Genomic DNA, 5,309 nt, shown 5'->3' with positions numbered 1-5,309 from the left:
CAGTGACAAGAGGAAGTTTCACTTATGCTTCAACAGATTCAAGACCCTGAACCTTTGCACGAAAGTTTGAGCCAGGAGGACAGTAATAAATATTTAGTTAATTCCTGCCAGCCCAGAAGTATGAGGCAATCTTAGATTCAGGTTTAAGTGAACTTTAAAGATGTCCAATATTTTTTATCAATGTGGGTTTGTGTTTGCTAATTCACAGAGTCTACTCCATTTAAAAAGCAACCATGCCAATAAAAGTGCTAGAACCATCCTTCACAACTACACAGCTTTTTCCATTTGGCAAGGTGTTTTGACATGTTACCTCATTTGATCCTCTCAGAGTTAAGAGGGCTCGGTGGCTTTTGAGCTGTTGAGAGTAGATGTGCAGGAGCAAAAATGGCTTAATGGAAGTGAGGGTTTTCTTCCAGACATCTGGTCACTAGATATTTTCTTAGCTTTGTTGTATTCTCTTGCTCTCTGTCTCACACACATCCTTGTCAGAAAGAAGAAGAAAATTTCACTCAACACTTCATTTAAAAATATCTGGACATTGGGGAGGGTATGTGCTTTGGTGAGTGCTGTGAAGTGTGTAAACTTGACGATTCACAGACCTGTACCCCTGGAGATAAAAATATATGTTTATAAAAAATTAAAAATTAAAAAAAATTAAGCCATGTGATAGTAATAATAGGTACATTATGCACAATAAAGTTTGTATATAGAGATAGAAAAAAATATCTGTGCAAAGTTGTCATTTGTAAGGTGAAATTCACAGAACCCAACGCCAAGGATGACTTCACTTCCTAAGGGGTTGCAATTTAGGCTGCCACCCAATGTTGGTAGTAGGTAATGGTCAAACCTTCTTGAGAATTGGAGAAAAACAAAACAAAGAAACAGGCAGGCATTCCCACAAAGGAAAGAGATTATAACACTTTGTAATGCCTTCTTACTATCAAAAACTCATATCTTTCCTAAAAACAATTCAAAAAACATTAAGTTTATTTAAGGAGGATTGTTTTTTGTTTGTTTGTTTGTTTGTTTTTCCTAGCGCAAATGGTTTGGTTCAAATTCTCAACAGCCTTCTTTTCAACTACTGGCTTTGAATTCTATAACCTGATCTCTCCTTTTTTATGAATAAAAAGAACTTACCAGGGGTAAAAAAGAAGACTATTTAGTCTCTACAGCTCTCTGCTTTAAGACTTTTCTTTTGTTCCTCCTCATTATTAGCACACAATTTCCCCTTGGGGAAAATAAGCATCCATCCATCTTAACTGTAGCTTGACTTCCACAATCATACATGTTCCCTTAATACTCGATTTCCGCATTCTTTTTCTTTCTAAGGACTTCCTCCATCCTTCAAAAGGTTCTTTCAGGTTTGGACATAGTGGCTTCACTTGTATAAACTGGTCATATTTTTAATTTTTTTCCTTTTCATAATCCCCATGGCAACTGGCTTCTTTGGAAACTTCCATGGAAAGTCCAAAGATATATCTTTTGACTAAATAGAGTATTTTGAATAGAGTTAGTACAGGAAAATAAGCTGGTTTCATTACCACATCTCTGGCCTTTCATTATTGTTTTGTTTTGTAAAATGAAAAAAAAATTTAAATATCAATTCAGCTAGATAGAACTGATTAGGTGTTCTGGAGCTTACATGTTATTAAAGAATGTGAATAATTTTAAAGATGTTGTGTCACCCATTTTAAACAGCAGTTTTCACATATCCACTCAATAAGAATTAAGTATTTAACTGCCTGAAGCTATGAAAGATTCAGATAACTATAAAACTTAGAACTGTCCTCCTGCACCTGCAGTCATGTTAGGTAACAATAAAAGATAGTATAAAACTAAACCTGAAACTATACAACAGCCCTATCAGCATTTGGAATGAAAACGGAAATGATCATTTTCAGTTGATGTAAGAGGAAGGCGAAATCTGAATTGGGTTCTGAGTGATGCTGAAAGACAACATTATTCTAGGCATCGTTCCAGAAATAGAAGACAGTAGGAATGTTTACATGGGGGCACAGGTACATGTGGAATGTTTGGAGGCACACTGTCTAGATCAGTTTAGCTAAAGGACAGTAAATTGAGGTATACAAGACAGGGTTGGGGAATAAGGCTAGAGGTATTGGAAGCCATAACTATTAGCCTGGATTTTATCTCGTAATAGGATTAACTAGTTTTAAAAAAAAAAATTTTAATCTAAAAGAAGTTAGTATCTAAAAGAATTTTTGAGATGACTTTTGTTTTTCCTTTCTCCATTTCCCTACTCCACTTTCAACCAGAGTGACCTCAAAAATGACATAATTCTATCATACAATTTTAAAGTGTCTTTCTCCTCCTTAAAACAATTCAGTAGCTTCGGTGTCTTTGGAAATCCTACTGACTTAACATGCGGCATTTAGAGATCTGGCCCTACCTTGTCTCTCCAGACTTGTCACTTATACCATAGGTATCATTCAAACTGCTTTCTACCTCACTGAAACCCTCCCTTGTCCTCTCAGTCCTTTCCCTTTCTGGTCTCAGCTTAAATGTCACTCCCTCAAGGAAGGCTCTCCAGGCTCCTCAAATCCAGATTAGGTTTCCTGCCATAACTCTTATCTCAGTCTTTAGGACCTGTATCTTGTCTGTGGCATATCTTCAGGGGGGGAGCAGTTCCCCTACCACCTATTAAAGGGCCAAGAACAAAACAGATGCTCAAAAATATTTGTTAAAGAATGAAAAAGACAGGGGGTATAAAAAACAGGAGTCTATGGCTATCCACAATCACTAGGAAGACTCAATCATTAAGTTCAAGGATAGGCTTGTGATATGGAAAAGAAAGGATGAATAGGAGCACAATAAAAAAGCGAAATGGAAAGTTCACAGACCTGGAATTCTGAGTTGATGCAATTTGGTATACACAATTAGGAGATTCACCTAATTCAGCAGTGTCCAAATCCTGACTGATCCTCAGAATCATCCAGTAATAAGGATGAATTGGGGGTTTTGATGTGTTTTTTCCTGATAATTCTGTCATAACCACATCTAACCAATGTTTAGGAACTATTTACCTATATGTCCGGCAAGGCAACTTTCAGCACTAAGTTCTAATTTAACCAAGATAACCACAAACACGTAAGTGTTAAGAGGACTTGGTAAGTAACTAAATGTAAGAGCAGAAAGGATGTATTACACTAACCGGATTTTTTAGGGGACTGACCTAGTCACAATTTGCATAGAAAAGGCAGCCAGCCAGTACACACTAGCTTATCAAATGAGCCAGGTGAGCAGTAAAAGGAAGGGTAGAGTTGATGCTGGATGTGAGTTTCCCAACTGAGGCTCTACCAATTATATGTCCTTCAGGGCTATGTCAACGAACTCCCTTCCTTCTTGCCACAAATTGGTATTTGTACTTGACACTGCTATTTTGGCTATTACAGACATTATCTCTTCTTTGGTTTACAGCACCCAGTTTCCCTTTAAAGAATTACCCTCCCCCCATTTTGCATAGTCCTACAAGAACCATAATTAGGTCTTGACTCGCTCTTAAGACTTTGAAAACCTCAGTGTTCTTAGAGCAGAGAAATCAGTTGGTGTTTATCATTATTGCAGGGACACTAAGTTAACTCCTGCTTCTGAGATCCTTGGGTTGCCCTGGTTTCTGACCTTTCAACTTGGCCTTGTTCTTAGACCCTTACTTCTAGAAACTACCCAGTATCCTTCTAATAAATCCCCATTTAATAAACCATTACCAATTTTTGATAATTGCAAAAGAAAAACTAATAGGAAGAAATATGAGCCATGTATGTAATTTTAAGTTTTACCTCAGCCTCATTTTAAAAAGATAAAATTTTCATGCTAGATTTAAATACATCTGAGCCATTATTTCACCATGTCTTCGATATGAAAAAACATTGAGATATTTTACTTTTTGTTGTTCCAAGTCTTTGAGATGTACCATGTATCATGTATTTTTTTTAACTTTTTTTTTTTTAAGATTTTATTTATTTATTTGACAGAGATCACAAGGAGGTAGAGAGGCAGGCAGAGAAAGAGGAAGGGAAGCAGGCTCACTGCCAAGCAGAGAGCCCAATGCGGGGCTCGATCCCGGGACCCAGGGATCATGACCTGAGCCAAAGGTAGAGGCTTTAACCCACTGAGCCACCCAGGTGCCTCCGTATCATGTATTTTACACGTAGAGCTCACCTCACCTTGGACTCTAAATTTTCAAAATGTTAAAGTGAAATGCAATCCTTCCAAACCTAAAATGTGTATAATGAGAAAATATTTTACACTGCTCGTTCTTAAATTTAACTAAAATTAAATATTCAGTCGCAATAGCCACATTTCGAGTGCTCAGCAGCTATATGTAACTAGGATTACTGTATTGGGCTGCACAGCCTTAGGTAAGATCTACTTCAAGAGTGAAGGGACTCAGGGGACCTTTTCTTGATATAACTGGAAGAACTGGAAAGTTTTTCACACTTCCAACAAATTCCATTATGAACAGATCCAGAATTGTGTGGAGACCTATAGAAGTATCTCTTCCCCCAAAATGCCATTACCTTGACTTTGTAAATAAAACAGGTCAACACACTGAGTGTGAAATTTATTCTCTGTATCCTATAATCTAGTAGCATAGAGCATTCAAGGAGTTTTCTTTCTAGTCAGGTGATTTAATCCAAAGTTAAAATTACATTAATACTCTTAAGTCACTTCTCATTTATTACATTTTGATGGGTGGGAAGAGTCTTTGGTGACTAGTTTTAATTATAAGTAATTTCATTGTCAAATAAAAATGTAGAAGTTTGAGGGTCAGGTTGAAGAAATTTGACTTTTATCTCTTGGACAGTAAGTTAATATAAATTTTGGAGTTGGAGAGTGACATGAGGAAGGCAATGTCTCAAAAAAGGAATCTGAATCCAGTCTGTGAGTAGACTGGTAACGAGGGGACCATGTGCCACATCCTTAGCTGATGTACAGATGCTCTTATTTCTGCCAGGAACTGTTTTCCTCTTAATTTGACAAGACATGTGCTCATCCTTCAAGATCTAGTTCACAGTCAGGCACTGTTTCCTGGACGCAGAGAGCAGGTTGGATCACGTCTTCACATCTGCTCCCACAGAACATCTTTCAAAATTCTAAACAGAAGTCAAATTCAGAGATAAAAAAATAGAATGGTAGTTACAGAGAAGGAAGAAATGGGGAATTACTGTTTAGTAGGTACAAAATTTCAATTTTGTAGGTTGAAATGTTAGAAAGTAAAGCACAGACAATGAAGTATCCCCCACATTGAGAAGGCACTTTAAGACTGGAAAATGAAGCAGGTCACTCCA

The sequence above is a fragment of the Mustela putorius genome, unplaced genomic scaffold, assembly GCF_011764305.1.
Source record: "Mustela putorius furo isolate JIRA1106 unplaced genomic scaffold, ASM1176430v1.1 tig00000174_pilon_pilon_pilon, whole genome shotgun sequence".
NCBI lineage: Eukaryota > Metazoa > Chordata > Mammalia > Carnivora > Mustelidae > Mustela > Mustela putorius.
The sequence above is the reverse complement of the archived record's forward strand: the minus strand, read 5'-3'. Positions refer to the sequence as shown.